Here is a 19,386-nt window from a genome sequence, read left to right as displayed (position 1 = left end):
GTAAGACTAAGCTTCTAGTTGGAAGGTCATCTGGCTTGAGTGGGGAAAGCTGCTGGGGGAAGTACAATCTGTGGCTTAGAGCTTCTACTAGGAAAACAACAGCTCTCATGGTTTTTGGTGGTTCTTACAGAGAGTAATTTGGTTAACTTGCTTTGAAAGATTAGACCATCACATCAACCCAATTAACTAAGCAATAACAGTTAAGACAAGGAGTATTTTCAAAAGAAATATTAATCTCAAAGGAACCCAATCTTTTCCTTGTGTTAATTTATATATATACCACACAATTTTCACATTTTTGAAATGAAAAAATAAATTGGTGTTTTACTATTTTGTGTAATATCCACTAAAATAAGTATTGAAATAATTCTGAAGAAAATGATTGTATAATTATATTCAGTGACTTAATCTGATTCTCAGAAAGACTTGAAGTCGACAAGAACAGTAAAATTATTTATTCTATATAATAAAAGGCTAATATGCAAATCAACCGAACAGGGGCATGACTGGTCACTATGACATGCACTGACCACCAGGGGGAAGATGATTAAGTCAGGAACTGCCCCTTGGTGGAGTGCCAGTGCGCTCCCACAGGGGGAGTGTTCAGCTCTAGACTTTGGTTTACCTATCAGGAAAATGATGTGGGGGTGCCGGGAGCCTCTCCTGCCTCTGGGGCATCGCTAAGGCTGTCCGACTGCCACGGGGAGCAGGCCCAAGCTGTCAGTCGGACATCCACTGAGGGCTCCCAGACTGTGAGAGGGCACAGCCCAGGCTGAGGGACCCCCCCCCCCCCCCGAGTGCATGAATTTCATGCACCGGGCCTCTAGTGGATATATAAATATGTATGTATACTGGTTGACTATTAAAATTAAGGTTTACAAAATTTTAACTGATATAAAATCCCACTTCATTATTCTTAAATATTTAAGAATACAATATTTATCTAGCAAGTCTTGAGAAAATCATGTTTAAAACTACTCTGGAGGATATGGTGGAGGAAAATGTATTTTCCTTGCTATACATATTTTCTCACTAGAGAATATAAATGGTTTGTGTGGAATGAAATTAAGCACATGGGACCAAACAAAAATGCTATAATTTGTAGGTGAAAAAAATTACACCAAAGCAAATTTTCTACAGTGTGCTAAATTAAAATGGTTGAATAAGGCATAAGGGGAAAAAGCTATCAACTGGAAAAAAAAATGAATGATCTGCCATGACTCTCTTGCAGTACAGCATTCAGGCATGTATGTGAACACCCCTGGTAACTAGGCCAGGGTATGAGATCATGTCTGTGTAAAGTATGTATGATGTAAAATATTCTCTTTTGTAATTACTACATTCTCTATCTTGCCAAATTGCTATCATGCCATAAAGATTTCCCCTGCTTCCTTGTAAACCAAAAGTCAGAAACATAGTATCCAATGCCTCTAGATTTGGTTGATTTGCTTGTCCAATATGAAAAACTATAGAATGAATAGATGGAATAGATATTTCATTTCCAGTACTGTGGAGATTTCATTGTGATAATTTTTCTTAACTGTAGAAGGTAGTCATGATTTAACTGGATAAAACCAAAATTTTACTATGGGATGTTTTACATTCAGCCTTAGCTATGGAGGCATAAGAAAAAAATAGAAGGAACTTTAAATAATTTGTAGTTCGACCTCTTACGCTGACTGATGTGGGGCTTACATCAGGAATTGAACTTACAAATGGTAGATTAGGGGCTCGAACTCTGATCAGTGGATCTTCAATCCAAGACTATCTTTCTTTTATCAAACTGTTTTAGTCGTTCTGTTATAAACCATTGTCTTACAAGCTACATAACTTTTGGCGTATTCCTTAACCATTTTATGCCCCAGGTTTCTTACCTGTAGAATTGAGATAATCCACTAAGTGGGAGAATCTATATAAAACACAGCTCAGTGCCTAGTTCAAAGCTAATCCAAATATGCACAAAATTTTATTGGTAGCTTAAGATGTTGCTGCTTTTGTGATATTATTCAAAAAAAGACTAATTACTACAACAGTTATAAAAATAACTAGTATTTTTGGGGTGTTCTTTATGTGTTAAGTACATCTACAAGTGTTTTACCTGGATTAATTCAATTCTTACAATAATCTTATTACATATTAAAATCAAATAGTTCTTCCCACACTGAGATAAAATTAAAATTATCTTTTAATTGTTCTGCTCTATCTGTTTTTGAACCTATTTCTTTAGGCAAATTAAGACATGCCATCTTAGTTCTTGCTGTTGTAAGATCATTTTGTAGCTCCAGTACAGGGCCCAAAAGAATGACTAGAGTGTAAAACACTTCTGCTTCTTACTACTACATTTCGTCTTAAACAGGGGTGCCATTTGGAGTAGAAATGATGAGGGCTGTGTTCAGCTCTAGACTTTGGTTTACCTATCAGGAAAATGATGTGGGGGTGGGAGGATATGGAGATAAATATTTAAAATTTAATATCTGTGGTATGTTTTAACTTAAAAACATTCAGACTGGTTCTCTTACTGGTATTTTCTATCTCGGATGGCTTCTCAGTGAGACTGATGAAACTACTCAAGAAGTTAAAAAAATTCCAACAAGGTTAAACACAGTTTGATACACCCATTGTCAACCTTACTCGGTTCCTAAATTCTGCTTTCCTTACCTGGGATATCTACTTTTTCATCTACCATCTTGCTGCACAGACTTTAAATTCAGTGTCAAGTTTCTATTACATTTTGTTGATAAAAAATATTTAGCTGTATACAGTATTTGTATTTCTAACATCAGCCCTACTTAGGATTTTTTTGTGAGTTAGTATAGGATTTGTGACCAGACATAGGTTTAGAAAATAGACTTAGAAATTCAGAAACTCCGCAGCTGCTAAACCTACCTAAAAACTATAATAATTCACTATTACTTATAATTTCTAGTTTACCTTTAAAGTTAAACATAGTTTAAATATTTTTGAGGGTCCTTTATCTCTTTTTTAGTCATTATATTGGAAAATATTTTATTTTCTTATATTATGTTGAAATAATGTCAGAGAGAGATCTGTAGTGTAACTGAAAATTGTAGAGTTCATCAAGCTCTAGGCTAAAATCTATTAAAGACAAAAAACAAACAAACAAACAAACAAAAAACAGCCAAATGAAAAAATTTATCAAACTTTGTTTTCAAAGTTAGTTATTCTAATCATCTTTGAACCTCTTTACCATGATATTTGTAATCTATTCACTGGGAGTTTTGAAATGCTCTTTTATCTCCCTTTTCGAAAACCAAAATATGTCATTATTTTTAGATACTTTACCATTTTTCATGGTGAAATTTCTAAAAGTTCTTGCATTTTAAAAATGAAAAATCATACCACATTTCCTAAGTAATATCATAACTACACCATGGGATACATTTTTTTAGCTCTGAACATTGCTTTTATTTATTTTTTAATTAAATCTTTATTGTTGAAAGTATTACATATGTCCCCTTTTTTCTCCATTGACCTCTTCTAGCCCACCACTGTCCCCCGCTCCAATCCTTTACCCCCTATTGTCCATGTCCATGGGTTATGCATATAGCATACAAGTTCTTTGGTTGATCTCTTCCCACCCACCCACCCCCTCCACCTAAATGTACACAAATGCATATAATAAAAATAGTGTACAATTGTTGATTTGTTGCTAGATGATAGGCATTATGCTAAGCCCTTTACATGCTTATTTTTTATCCCTCACAATGACACGGTGTTGCAGGTGTTGTATTGATTCCTATTTTTGTCACAGTAATTGAGGCAAAGAGAGGTTAATTAACTTGCTCAAGTAGACACAGCTAGAAGGAGGTAGAGTTGAGTATTGAATCCAGAATATCTGATTACAGAGCTTCTTTTGCAGCCACTACACACACTACTTCCAAAAGTAACTATTACTTTGTTTCATTTGTATTGAGATGACTATCTAATATGAACTAGATTAATATGGGTCTAATGAATTAATGATTGAGTAACCTATTAGATGAGAAAGCCTATTTCCAGCATTCTATTAAAGTTCACCTAAACCATATCATTTTTACTGAAGAAGTAAAGGTGAATTAAATTCTTGCTTTTGAATTCATTTAAGATTTGGAAATAAATGTGGAGAAAAATAAATAGGATTGGATTCCAGAGTTCCTGATTTATTGGGAAAAACATATAATTCAATAGAAATATTTCCCATGGCATACAAAGATTAAAAGAAAATTAATGTAAGAATATGGGCACAAATACATTTCATAGAGTTTGTCTGTGATTATTGTCACTCTAGGCTAACTAAAGTATTAATCAAGTAGAGCACTTCCATGCCTCCAGTTCTCTAGCAGTTCTCATCGTGGTGAACTGTGTAAATTAAACTCCTGTTCCAACGACTCAGGTTCTCATATTTTATGAGCTTTGATACGATGGAGTTCACCTTAAAACTGAAGTATTTCACGTGTTTCTAAAGCTCATAGCTGGGAGGTCATTTGTGACGAAGGTGTCGATCCATTTCAGACGTGAGACTAATCAACAACACAGCACTTCTACTAAGACTTTATATAATATTATTTTTGACAACCTGTACTTGTTAATCTAATTCTTACATAGAAAGTTACAGACCCAGTTTCAGAAGACGAGTAACCTTAACTATGTCAATAAAAGGTATATTGCTTTAGAATTCTCTCATGGTGGCAAACATCAGTCCAATGATAAATTTAAACAAACATGACAGGCATAGTACCTACTGTATGGATTGTAGCATTGTGAAATATTTGAAAAAGTATTCCTTAGTTACATTAGGCTAATTAAATCATTAATCTGTCTAGTACTGCTGTCTCTTATAGTCTTACCATGAAATCTCAAAATAAAAAATACACTAGTTCAAGAGAGAAGATTAACAACTAGAATGTGGTTATCTATCAATCAATCTGTCTGTCTGCCTATAACTTCAACCCCATATCTTTCTATAAACTCCACCCTCAACATCCATTACAAAATCTGGCTCTCTTGCGAGTCCATGGACACGTGAGGCATTCTTCTACCATAGGCTTTGGATGAGGTGCTAACCCCAGCTTGACTCTCATCACCTAGATATCCGCATGACCAACTCCAACAGCTCCTCAAGTTTTTGCCTACTTATCTACTCAGTGAGGTCTACTTCTATCACCTCTTTAATGGCATAGTCTACTTCACCTCTAGGGACACTTGAAACCTTTTAACATACTGTATAATGTGCTATTATTGTGCATTATCTATCTTTCCACACTTGGACTTACGTGCCACAAAGACAGGGGTCTCTGCTGAATTATCCCAATTGCCCCAGTACTGCCTGGAGCATGGTAAATGTTAAATCAGTATTTAAATGTTTCTTTGATGAATTGAATATTTACTTTTCTTTTTTTCTGGTATTAATTTTATTCTATTTTCTGTTTACCTTTAAGTATATAAAGGTTTATTTCCACAGGCTTCAGAAAATAGGTAGTAGTCAAAGGAGAATCTCTCTTTCCGCCAAAAGAAAATTGCACATTTTGTATGTGTTTGTCCTAGAGGGGAAAACTGAAGTTTCCATTAGCAATGCTGTGCAAGATTGTTACATAAAACCTAACACCAGCCTGCAGTGGAGGTCTTAGGCCTTTGTTTAGGGGCCCAGACAGAAGCCAAAAGCTGTTGAGTGTAACGGGACAAAGGAGACAGTGAGGATGGGTAACAGGCACCAAGCATGGAGAAGGAATTCCAGATTACTTGGAATGGTGTGGGGGTTTTTTGTTTTGTTTTGTTTTTCCTTTTTAAGTCATCTTTGTGGAAGGTGCTGGACAGGAATGCCAGAAAAAGAAAGCATCCAAGATTCCTTTAGCTGGCTTGGGTGCAGGGCACTGCTACAGCAGCTGGCACAGGAGAATCTACTATGCCAGGTTCAGGCGGAGCCAGGATGAATGCAGAATTAAAGGAGTGCTTAGAGGAAACAGCTTGGCTTGGAATGCTAGATGGCCAAGTGTCCGCCTTTGGTCCAGTGCAACCCTGGCCTCACTTGTCAACGGTGAAAAATTCGTCTGTTTAGAAGAACCAGCTGGAATCACACCAGCTTCTGATACCTTCATGCACATTGCTTGGAAAAGATTAATTTGTGCGAACTTTCTGAGATGTTAATTCCTGGGGACTGCTTTATTCTTTCAAGAAGGCTGCTTGCTGGTGGAATAATTCCCACAGCCTGAAAGCTAGAACACACCAGTCCTGGTCGGCAGTTCCTTAGGAATGGGTTGGCGTGTGGTTCAGCTCAGAGGAAAAAGCTGCATCTTCCTGTAGATGATGAACTGACCTGCTATCCTACACCAACCTCGGCCTGAGGTATGCTTCAGCGAAGGCAGGCAGCTGTGTTTCTCAAAGCAGAGAAGCAGTTTTAAGAGCAGAAAGGTAGAGGGAATCTAGAAAAGATCTGCCCTGATAAAGAGTCATCCTAAGGTGTGAGGGAGAGGGCATCGAACCCAGTGACCCTTCCCTTATTCAGCAATTTCTGTCACTGCTGTGACCAGCCTCTTCCCATTCAGTAGGCTCTTGTGCTGCTCAGAGATGGAGGGCTCATTAAAGTCCCTGCCTCTGCAGGAATTTGGACATTCATCTCAAGATTTGGCACTGACTATCTCACACGCTAGGGAATTCTTGCCCAGGTAAACGTGACAGCCATCTGTTTTGTTGATGGAAATCCCTGGCACTTTTCCCATTACCTGAACTCTGTCATCCCTATTATTGATTATCTCCATGATGCCCACTGCATCATAGAACACCAGACAGTTTCTTACAGTTGTCTAATATAATGGAGTTAATTTTGCTCTTAATTTGCAATGCCATATTAACACACTTGTATATATAAGCCACTTGGTTCAGCTCTGTGCCAACAATTACCAGGTTGGAAATGTTCTCCTGATGTTCCACTCTCTGCTCTTGCCCTCCAGTTCAAGGCAGAGCTGGCTCCTTCTTTGTGGCTGTGTTAGGGGATGGGCTGACTCCTGGTTTAGGTAAGAGAATATCTTGGGGCCACTTCGTACTGGACCACTCTGAGCCTCCAGGGCAGGGTTCTTGTGAGTCTCCATGTCATCAGGTACATGTTTCAGTGCATGTGTGATGCTCTCCCTGATTAATCTGCTCAGTGCTGAGTATGAAGTGGAGACATCTGATCTTGAACTGGTAGGATAGGCTTTGGAAGGGGAGGTGGGCTTGGCAGGAAAGGGGGTGGGATTTGATCCAGCAGAGGGTCCAGATGGCAAGCCACTCAGTTCTTTTGTCATGGGCCCCATTTTGCTCCGGGCCAGAACCACCGTATGGAACTCTTTTATCGTAAGCCTGCAGCTCTATCCACATACTCAAGTACATTTTGACCAGTCCACATGCTCTTCTCCATATCTTTGTACTCCCTGAGGACTTGGTTTGTATAAAACATGGCAGCATCATTCATTTCTTTCACTTAAGGAACAGGCTTGGGAGCCATACCACCCAGCCCAGGGCTTGGATACTTTCGCTGGCAGCTTGACAGGTAATTGAACAACTTGCTGCCTTGGTTCTCCTCTGGAAAAGTTATCACTTCTTGGATCTGCTCTGAGATGGGAGCCAACAAATCAGAAAGCTGATTATCTGTTGGCTGCTGACACTGAGAGGCTATAACCAAGAGAGCTCACTCCAACTTCAGCCCTGTATGCACCATCTCCGCCTGTGACTGCACGTCTCCTCCAATCTCTTTCCTGATTTTCAGGTAGTCTGTCACAGGACTAGCTGGCTGTGAGTCAAATGCTTCCACGTAGGGAACAGACCCTGCTTTTGGAGCACTGTCTCCAGACCCACAGTGCATTCCAGAGGCACGGGGTACACTGCCTCCAGGCAGCCCACAGCCCTCTCCAATCTTTCTACCAGATTTTGCATGTCAGCCATAATGCACCACTTGTTTGGGCCTGAGAAAAGCCACTCTCCTCCATCTATCTGAAGAGTTTTTCCCAATCTGTGCTGCATTAATTTATATTTGTAAACTGTACAAGTGGTTCTGGATTTAGCAATTATCAGATAAATAAATTCATTTATTCACATTAAACAAATCATCGAAAATCTAAAATTTCATTTGTAACTTTAAGAGTTTCAGCATTTTCTTATCACACTGTTTTTTTGACAACTCCAAAGAAAGTGTGCCATGCTTTTCTATTAAACGCCTAAGCAGTAATCACTCACAAAGCCTTTTATAAGGCAAAGATTGTTGATTTCAGAATATCCCTTAGAATATATTCTCAACTGGACAGTGTCCTCTTTCTATTAAGATGACAGTAATTATTTCAGGATAAAAAAACAAACTAACATGTGCAAGTTTAGAAATAAAAACTGAGTTCAATTAAAATAAATAACATGGATTACAAGAATCTATTATAATATCTAATTATTCAGTTTTATCATAACTTTAACATCTTTAAAAGGGTTGGTTCCAAAAGACTGAATGATAAAGTTACATATGATTATATACCTACAATGAATTCTAAGTGCTATTCAACGGGTTTCTGATACTGAGCCTGCTGATTCCTTCTTGTTAAGTAGGATCTCAGTGAAAATCCAAGAGAAGCTAAGCAATGCTTCTATTTAACCTTTCCTTCCTCCCTGAATGGACCACACTCTGTTCATCCTCTTTCCTGTGTTGCAAATACCTCTCCACTCATGGTAGTCTGCATTAAGATGTATTTTCATTGATCAGGTTTGCTATTATTTGCAGAAATCTCAACATCTCATTTCCTCATAGTTCCCTTTAAGTAATGACCCCTTATGAATTATACTAGTGACCCGGTACATGGATTCGTGCACATTGAAAGAAATTAGTTAGAAGAAATATTTTAATATCGCCATTTGCCCTTTCTCTATAATAGAAGTGTCAACCAAATTCATGATCGACAATGACAGATCGAAACACACGTGTGCAATTGGCACCAGTGAGAGCTTTATATGTATGGTGCATGTGAAAGTCAACTTAGCCTTTTATATATATAGAATAAACTTGCTTAATTAGCCGTGCTTTCTGATTTAGCTAAACTTTTTCCAGCCCAGTGAAGCACCCCAACTTCTCTTTCAGGTAATTGTCTGCAACACAGCAGTAAATATCAACACAAAGCAGATTATTATCATAGATCATGCAGGGAGAACAAAGGGTAAAATATTTAACTGCAGCAGTGTTTGACTATTTCTTGTGTAGTGAGAAAACCTGAAGTCATTTTCAAGGTCCACCATTTCTTACTTCTTTTCAGTTGGGTCAGGTTTTTAAGCTTTCTAAATCTCCATTTTCTGGCTAATGAAAAGAAAATAGGATTCTACCAAGTCTCCTATCTACCTACTCCAGGATTTCTGTGAGGATCAAATGACGTGAGGCACGGGAAAATGCTTCACAAACATTTGGTTAAAGTGTGAAATGTTTGCACCTGGCTAAAAAGCAAGTCATGTTCCTGGGCTGAAGAAACTGCAAGGAGGCTAGAGGGAGCCGGACCTTGCTACGTGACGCCATTACCCGGAGCCCACAGCCACCATTTCCGGGCTGGGCTGTGGGCCACATTTTGCACCATGGGGTCTCAGCAGCGTTGGCTGTGATTTGGTGGGCTATTACTCTGGGGTGGTAGTGGGGCCTGTGTCCCACTTGGGGGAAGCCGAGTGTTGCTTTGTGGGTGCCAGATCTGTGGTGCCATTTCTCTGTAAATTGCCAGTGTGCATCACAGCAGCTCCTGCATTGAGCATCTGCCCCCTGGTGGTTAGTGTGTGTCATAGCAACTGGTCGGATGAACACTTAGCTTATTAGCCTTTTGTATATATAGATTGCTAAAGGGGCTTAGCACAATGCTTACAACTCGTTACTTATTACCAAGAATGGGTGTCTTACTCTACTTATTAGGTGCATCTCTTAATGCTGCCTTTATTTTTATTTTATTTATTTTTATTTTTTGCTGTGTCTGTAGGTTCTCTGGCCAAGAGTCCCTGTAAACTACCTCTGTGTTCTTTGCTTCACTGGAGTGATCAGAAGAATTTATGTGCTGCTTGCTTCTGTAAATTGAAGTTTACTTTTTGGAAAGAAAAGTAAAAAGGAACCACCACTGTATAAAAGCACAGATTCTATTTTATCCAATGTTCACCACAATTAAACGTCATTGAGTGTTGCTACAGCTCAAGGGCTTCAACTATTTTTTCATTTCACAGTGACTATGTGGGTGACATGTCCATGAACATCATCCTGTGCCAGACTCTCTCTGAGGCTCTGGTGCTAACACATTTGATCACACATGTTTTTACACAAGGAGATTTGGGTAATTTCTGGTAGTTTACCTAGTGAAGTTTAAGGAATTCTTAATACATTAGATTTGAGTGATTAGAAGGACCATCATTCTTATAATGAGAACCATTAGTCCATATAGTTAAATGAAACTGCCCAAAGATACAGAATTAAATACTTTGAATAAAGGTTTTCCATGTTAAGAGGTGCCTCAAGCACATAACTGGTAATATTTTCTAAGACGGCTTATTATCTCCCCCAAAGTTTTTATTGAGTCTGTATTGCTAAGAATGCCTCTCAGTTCCTACTTATAATAACTAACAAAAGTGCTCAAAGGCTTGTGGAGCTTTTCCCTATTAATCTAAACTTTATTCAAACTAGTCAGACTCATGGAGATCTTCAATCACCCGAGCCTACCACTTTCTTATGCAGTTTTCCTCTAATTTCCTTCTGTTTCACCTTAGAATCCAAGGCTCATGATAATCATCAGGATGATATACAAACCTATCCACTTTCTTCCTCTGTTGTACTTCCTCAGCAAATCCTAGACTCTGGATATCAACTGCATGAGGCATAGCTGAACCTAGTAATTTACAGTGCATTGCTGGAGAAAAAGGAAGAGTTGTGCTTAAATGTATAATTATGAAAGGACTTTTAGAGACAGGACAGGAAGTTTTAGGGAAAAGGGAGGTCCACAGGAGAGGAATGCATATGTGATGTGAAGGAGATAGCTCCAAGGCACCAGAATGCTCATCTTACTATCACGGAGGATAAAGAGATGTTATAAGAGGAAGGCATATATTCACAGAGGATAGAGAAATGTTGCAAGATGAGGGGAAGAGAAAAAGGGGGACACCAGGTGGGCTTCGACCTTTGAAACTAATACTCTGTAGAAGAATGACCAATTAAAAAAGCATGGGGGTCATAAATTAAGGAAGGGTCCAATAAGAAAGAGTCATGAAGAGACAAAGAGCTACAGCCTTTATAAACCTGGAGACAAAGAGACTCAGAACAAAATTTAGATTTTTCCCATTTTAGAGAGAATAAGCTTTTCCCATTTGGGAATCCCAGGGGGTTCCCCTTTAGGGAGCATTTCCCAGGGGGAGTTTGTATACGCTTCCAATAAACTACACATTTTTATTTAAAATATTTTAGTCTTCTGACCAGTAGTCCGGCACTGGGACATTCCTGACCCTCTGGACCTAAGCAGCCATTTTTGTCCCGAAGAGCCAGCCCCTTCCAGCAGTCTCCAGGCAAACCATACAGCCACACCCAGACTATATCTTGAGCAGTACAAAGAACACAAAGAATCTGAATAGCCCCAAAGAGTCCTCAACTGGGTTGAAGAGAGGCCATTCAGTCCCAGAAAGTGATACAGCACCCTACCTACCTATATCTCTGTCAGAAACAGCCACTTGAGAGATAAAGATTGACAGCAGGCAGACAGGCTAAGTGGGCAGATTGGTTCCACCTGCTTGCAGTCAAGGCTGTGAAGATAGACACAAATAGAGGAGTGGTGGATCGCTTGGAACTTCAACACAGTGCTGATTACCTAACAGGAAACTAAGAAGTGGCAGACAGAACAGAAGAGTGAGGTCTTAAACCCATGGGGCATTAAAACTCAGCTGAAACAAATGACACTTCACTTATTTTATTTTTATCTTTTATTTAAAAAAAAACATTTTTCTTTATTTTGTTTGTTTTTTTCATTTTTATTTCATTTTTCACATTTTTTTCATTTTATTTTTTATTGTCATTTTATCTTATTTATTTATCTATTTATTTACCTATTTATTTTATTACATTTTTTCTTTATTTTCTTCTTATCCACTCATTCCCTTTCTATCTCCTCTATACTGAACCAAGGTCCTCCCCATATTCATTCAATTCCTTAACCTTACTAACTGTATATAAGCTCTGCCTCTACAGCTTCTGCCCCCCCTCTTTTTTTTTCTGGGTGTTTGTTGTTTGCATTTTTTGGTTTATCTGTTTTTTCTGTGGTGTTTTTTTCTCCCCATATATATTTTTTTTCTCTTCCTTTTTCTTCTTGTTCTTTCCTCTATTACCTTTTTTTTCCTTTTCTTGATATCATTTTTGCCTTCTTTTCTCTCTCCTAATTTTCTTTTCTCTGGTGGACAATTATATTGGGGTTTTCAGTATTATGAGCTCATTTGTGTTTTGTTTCCTTTGTGTCATGTCTTGTCAAATTGTATTTTATGCTGTTCAGTCAATGTGGTAGAGAGTGAGTAACATAACCAGATACCGTGAGAAGAGACTCCATCCATGGATGGGACAATAACATTCAAGACCCAACTACACCAAGAGAACGCGAATATACCAAGTAGGGGAATCGCTAGATTACCCAGCCCTGAAGACCAGAGAGACTGCACCACTGGGTCCCACAAAACATCTACTATGTAAGACAAACTCAAAAAATCTGGGTGGCATAGCAGTTTGATCTAATACATAGAAACAATCTCAAAAGAACAGCAAAACAGGGGGAAAAAAGAAACAAACCCCATACAAAAGAAAGGGAGAAATCACCAGAAAAGCAAATAAATAAAATGGAGGCAAGCAATTTGTCAGAGAAAGAATTCAGAAGAATGGTTATAAGGACACTGAAAAATATGGAAGACAAATTCAACATGGGTAAGAATCAAGAGAAAATGAAGAATGGCATAGCTGCAATAAAGAACACAATGGAAAGTTTCAACAGCAGACTAGAAGCAGCTGAGGACCATGTCAGCGAGTTAGAAGACAAGGTAGAAAAACACCTACACACAACAGCAACTGGAAAGAAAAATTAAAAAGCAGGAGGAGAGCCTAAGGGAGCTTTGGGACAACACAAAAGAAAACAACATCTGCATAATAGGGGTACCAGAAGGAGAGGAATCAAAGCAAAGGTTAGAAAACCTGTTTGAAGAAATAATAACAGAAAAATTCCCTGATGTTGGGAAGAAAAAAGCCACATAAGTACAAAAAGCACACAGAGTCCCAAATAAGATGAACCTAAAAAGACCAACACCAAGACACATCATAATTAAATTGACAAACACCAACAACAAAATAAGAATCTTAAAGGCTACCAGAGAGAGACAGAAAGTTACCTACAAGGGATCTCCCATTAGACTATCAAATGATTTCTCAACAGAAACACATCAGGCCATAAGGGAATGAAATGAAATATACAAAGTGATGCAAAGCAAGTGACTGAATCCAAGAATATTATACCCAGCAAGGCTATCATTCAAAATTGAATATGAAATCAGGAGCTTCACAGACAAAAAAAAGGGCTGAGGTACTTTATTACCACCAAGCCAGCAATGCAAGAAATGCTAAAGTGACTGCTGTAAAAAGAATAAATGGAAACAAAAAAAGGAACACAGGCATAAAGAATAAAAATGGTGACAAACAAATACCTATCAATAATAACCTTAAACATAAATGGATTAAATGCTCCAATCAAAAGACATAGGATAGCTGAATGGATAAGAAAACATGACCCTATATTTGCTGTTTACAAGAGACCCACCTCAGAAAAAGGACTCACACAGACTGATAGTGAAGAGATGGGAAAAAAATTCAGGCAGAAAGGATATATGCACCCCTATGTTCATAGGAGCACAATTTACAATAGCTAAGATTTGTAAACAGCATAAGTGCCCATAAGCAGATGAGTGAATTAAAAAACTGTGGTACATCAACACAATGGAATACTATGCTGCAGTAAAAAAGAAGGAATTCTTACCATTTGCAACAGCATGGATGGACCTGGAGAGCATTATGCTAAGCGAAATAAGCCAGTCGGAGAAAGATAAATATCACATGATCTCACTCATATGTGGGATATAATGAACAACATCAACTGATGAACAAAAATAGAGCCAGAGTCATAGAAGCATCAAACAGACTGTCCAACCTAAGAGGGAAGGCAGGGGAGGAGTGGGGAGGATTAGAGACCAATCAAAGGAATTGTATGCATGCATATGAGCATAGAAGTAGAGGGTGAATGCATGTACTGGGGGGTGGGAGCGGATGGAGAGAGGTAAATAGGGGACAAGCGAGACTTATGTGATACTTTAAACAATAAAGAATTTAAATTAAAAAATAAAAATATATAAAATATTTTAGTCCCCGAATTTATTCTTCAAACTTCGTAGCACATGAATCCACAAGGGAAAGTCGGCTCGACAAATCCCACGTCACAATTACAATATTTGAAAACTGCTCTCATCATGCCCTCAAAGTCTTAATTCTTCCTACTTTAAAAAGTTTATACAGCTGCTTGCTTCTTGTAATTATCTTCCCACCATCTTTATAAGATCAATCAAATGATTATATCCTTGCCATTCAAATCTCAGTTTAAATTTATTGTCAGAAGCCTTCCCTGAACACTGAATCTAAAATAGACATCAGGTTGCTTACTGTTATTTCACCCAATTCTAATGTTCTGCTTAAGACTTACCAATTAAAACTATTTTTCTCATGTATTTATTATTTTATGTACTGACTATTTCATCTCACTAGAATGTGAAGTCCATGACAACAAGTGGCATTTGTTTTGTAAAATTGTATTTCCCCAGTACTTAGAACAGGATGTGGTACGTAGTAGGTGCCAAACAAATATTTGTTGAGTAAATAGAATGAATAAGCCTCTATAACTATTCTGCTTTTTATAAACATTTTTTTTGTTTTGTTTTTTTGTTTTTGTTTTTTTAAATATATTTTATTGATTTTTTACAGAGAGGCAGGGAGAGGGATAGAGAGTTAGAAACATTGATGAGAGAGAAACATCAATCGGCTGCCTCCTGCACACCCCCTACTGGGGATATGCCCGAAACCAAGGTATATGCTCTTGACCAGAATCAAACCTGGGAACCTTCAGTCTGCAGGCCAATGCTCTATCCATTGAGCCAAACCGGTTAGAGCTATAAACATGGTTTTAACATGATATTTGCAATTCAAATTCATTCAGAAGAAAAATTAATTGAACTAATTGATCCCCTTCTTTCACTGACTTTAGGCAAATAACCTAAACCTCTGAGATCACATTTTTTTTCCAGGAAAATTAGAAAATTAAACTGGATAGTGTTTTAGTTCTAAGTTACTGAAATTTTTCTTTTCTTTGAGAAAACTATATTTTATACTTCTCAATTTTAATATTTGAGTTTTGTTTTCTAATCAATTTCAACTCAGGAGTTGTGGCCTTTCCCTAGATTAAATCTGTGTCTCAGTGCTTTTCTTTAAAAATTTCCCCCAACTATTTTAAGAGCTTTCTAAAAATATTAAACAAGTACATTTAATAACTTTTACCTTGTAAATTGGCATAACTTTCAGCATATCTATGCAAAGTGTCCACTTTTAAATATGGTACTAATAATGTACAACTAAATATTGTCTGAACAACTCTATTGGAGGTTCCAACTTAAACAAATAAATCAGATTGTGTCAAAATCCACTGCTGGAGATCTTACTTTATTAAATATGTTTATTTCTGTAATTATTAATTTCTAGTAACAGCAAAACGGAACAGAAAAATAAATGCATAGTCTCAGACTGCAAGCCAGAAAACCCACCATAGCTTAAATTTTCATCTGAGAGATCAGTGTTCCATAATGTAGTTTAATGTCCTCTCAAACTCAAAGACCTACCTGAAAATAAAATGACAATTTCCATTTCCCCTTAGTGTCTACTCTAATTTAACTGAATTCTCCTCATGAATTTTTGGAAATTGGATCTCTCTTGGAAATGTATGGACATTATGAAGAGAATGTTACAACTATTTGGGCTATATTTTATTCTCCCAATCTGATAATAACATAACATCTTTGAAAAGTCAGGTGATACAGATTTCCATTCAAACTAGTCCAGTGATTTGTGATAGTGAAAAGAAATGAAATAAGTTACATGGCTACATTTGGCAAGGATTAGCCAGGCAGGATGTACCGTTTGGGAAAATATATTTTGAAATTAAATACGGTGTGTTAGTTAACTCTAATGATACTGGCCCCTGCTTTATTCAACTTGAATGTGTAGTCATGGAAACGGTAGGCACTGTTCCTCATGAAATAAGCAATCTGACCACAGCTTGAAGGTCTAGGGATATTTGTATGGCAGAGAACCTGTCAGACATAGTATTCTTTAGTCTCAAAGATTTAAAACCACGTTGTAGCTTTGCTAACCAGGGGTTTGCAAATCTGTGAGAAACTTTGAAATTCCCTAGGGACTCCCTTCTTACCCCTCCTGCCTCACCACCACAGAGGGTACAGTTTACAGTAAAGAGGAAGGAGAGGTGGAGTCTTAATGCAGCAGTGTCTGTGTTAGCACATGCTATTCTGTTGATAGTCATTTAACCAACTCTTTTATTTTCTGGCTTATTCAGTCATTCAACATATTTTGAGTGCCTACTACTATGTGCTGGGACAAGACATACAAGGTATAGTTCTTATGGTGCATATAATTTTTTAAAATATGTAATGTTACATAAAGATTTATAGAATGTGGCATTAAAAACAGCTTTATAAATCATTTTGCCCATCTTCATTTTATTTGTGAGGAAACTGAGGTCTGGAGATAGGAAATATTACTTTTCAAGATTACAGTTAGTGAAGATCCATAGTATACAGGGGTAAGCAAATGTAGTTCACAGCTGTGAGTTTATACTTGCGTTACTTATTAATTATTATAGTACTGATTTGTATTATTTCCAAACGACTGTAAACCCACTGTTGCAGACCCTGTATATGATGCCAATATTTGTTCTACTTCTTCACATATCCATAAGGATAATTATCTATTCACTTCTGCTTTTTAAAATGCCTCTTTCCTCTTATGCTTTCACTGTGTTCTGGTTATTCTTTTTCTGCAACGTGGATGACCTGGTTGAGAGAGTTACACTTTTCAGTTTGCCCTTTTCTGACTCACCTTCAACTTCAGGTTCTTTAATTGTTGTCTGACACCATAGGAACAATCTTGGCTGCAAAGGAGGCCAGGTGAATCCCCAGGGTTTACTGCTCCATGCTTCATTTCTCTTCTGTTGCTAACTGTGAGACCATTTGGCAACAGTAGACTTAGAGCCTTAAGATAATTAGTTCTTCCTCCAAATGGCATGGTTTTTAAGGAGGAAAGTATGCAACATTTGTTCCAAAACCCAAATCTATCATTTGAACAACATGACCCAGTTTAGGGGCTCTCTGATATTTTTGAAAATAGCTAACATGAATAATATTCTCAATAAAGTTGTCTCCTATGTTTTACTTCTGAATCATTTTTAATACTGCCCCAAACACATCTTGCCCTAATTGAAGAGAAACTAAAAAAAAAACAACTCGATGGAAAAGTATAACTTACTACCACTTAAGTATAAAATAAAAACTTAAAGTAAATGAAGAATGATTAACACTTTAATTATAGACTTTATATAGAGTAATTTCATTTTTATAGACATGAGTACACTTTGCACCTAGCACTTAGAATAAATTACTACATATTGAACCTCTAGGTATTTTGCTAACATTTTAACTCAATGATACTAATGTACAAAGCTATATTCAAATATGAATTCTAAGACAATGAGTAAAAAATTCATTATGATTGGGTGAAAGATCATTTATAATTTCTATACATATTTGTGACTCACCCTCGCTAGCCTGGTCACCCCTCATTGCCCCCCTGCCAGCCCGGTCGCCCCATGCCGCCTACTGTTCGGTTGTCCAGCTGGTTGTTTCAGTCGTGATGGCCTATGGCTTTTTATAAGTATGGACTAGAGCAGTGGTCGGCAAACTGCGGCTTGCGAGCCACATGCGGCTCTTTGGCCCCTTAAGTGTGGCTCTTCCACAAAATACCACATGCGGGTGTGCACGTACAGTGCGATTGAAACTTCGTGGCCCATGCGCAGAAGTCAGTTTTCGGCCTGGGCAAGTCTATTTTGAAGAAGTGGCGTTAGAAGAAGTGGGGGGTGTCAGTCGGTCAGGCGATGGGAGACGCAGCGCAGGCGGGCCGTGGGATACACAGCACGGGGGAGGCGCACGTGATTCATGCACGAGTTGAATGAGCCAGTCAGCAGTCTCATTGTGCAGTGGTTAGTGCTAGTCGTGTCTGCAAATCGCATGCGGGTGACAAAAGTACCTACTCAAGCATAAAGTTACCTGTATTTTTCCAACCAGCTGCAAATCCTACAGGTATTTTTGTCATCAATTTAAGAATTGTAATTCTTTTGTATTGGTGGCTTTATTATTATAAAATGAAACATTTTTTAGGTGCCCTGTTTGACATGGCTACAAAGAAGAAGCAAAGAAGAATGGAAGATGAAAACCGTGACTTTAAAGTTGAATGTACCTACCTATATAGTTTAAGTTTAAAAAATTTGGCTCTCAAAAAGAAATTTCAATCATTGTACTGTTGATATTTGGCTCTGTTGACTAATGAGTTTGCCGACCACTGGACTAGAGGCCCGTTGCACAAAGAGATTCGTGCAATAGGCCTTCCCTTCCCCTGGCTGCCGGCACCAGTCTTTTTCTCCGGCACCCGGGACCCAGGCTTTTTCTCCGGCACCGGGACCCAGGCTTTCACTCCAGCCAGAGCTTTCAGTCTTCACTCCGCGCTTCCTGCCTACATATATAAACTAACCGCCATCTTTGTTGGGTTAATTTGCATACTCTCCTATTGGCTGGTGAGTGTAGCAGAGGGATGATCAATTTACATGTTTGTCTATTATTAGATAAGATATTATGATAATATAAATATGATAATTTCTTCCATTATTATCATACTAGAGGCCCAGTACATGAAATTAGTGCACTAGGGGAGTGTCTCTCAGCCCAGCCTTCACCCTCTCCAATCTGGGACCCCTCAGGGGATGTCCGGCTGCTGGTTTAGGCCCGATCCCTGTGGGACCTAAACCAGCAGTTGGACATCCCTCTCACAATATGGGACTGCTGGCTCCCAACCGCTTACCTGCCTGCCTGCCTGATTGCCCCTAACTGCTTCTGCCTGCCAGCCTGATCACCCCCTAATCACTCCCCTGCCAGCCTGGTCCCCCCCCAACTGCCCTCCCCTGCTGGCCTGGTCGCTCCTATCTGCCCTCCCCTGCTGGCCTGGTCACCCCTAACTGC

The 19,386-nt window shown here is 38.3% G+C and overlaps 1 protein-coding gene and 1 pseudogene across 1 annotated transcript in view; both read right to left on the bottom strand.

Annotated features, from left to right (window-relative positions):
* Nucleotides 1–19,386, bottom strand: part of CCSER1 (coiled-coil serine rich protein 1) — a 1,147,418-nt gene that overhangs the window by 370,083 nt on the left and 757,949 nt on the right. The gene's annotated exons all lie outside the window — the stretch shown is intronic.
* Nucleotides 6,495–7,921, bottom strand: LOC102430897 (annotated as a pseudogene).

This window comes from Myotis lucifugus, unplaced genomic scaffold, assembly GCF_000147115.1.
Source record: "Myotis lucifugus unplaced genomic scaffold, Myoluc2.0 scaffold_12, whole genome shotgun sequence".
Classification (NCBI taxonomy): domain Eukaryota; kingdom Metazoa; phylum Chordata; class Mammalia; order Chiroptera; family Vespertilionidae; genus Myotis; species Myotis lucifugus.
This window is presented reverse-complemented; position numbering and strand designations above follow the sequence as displayed.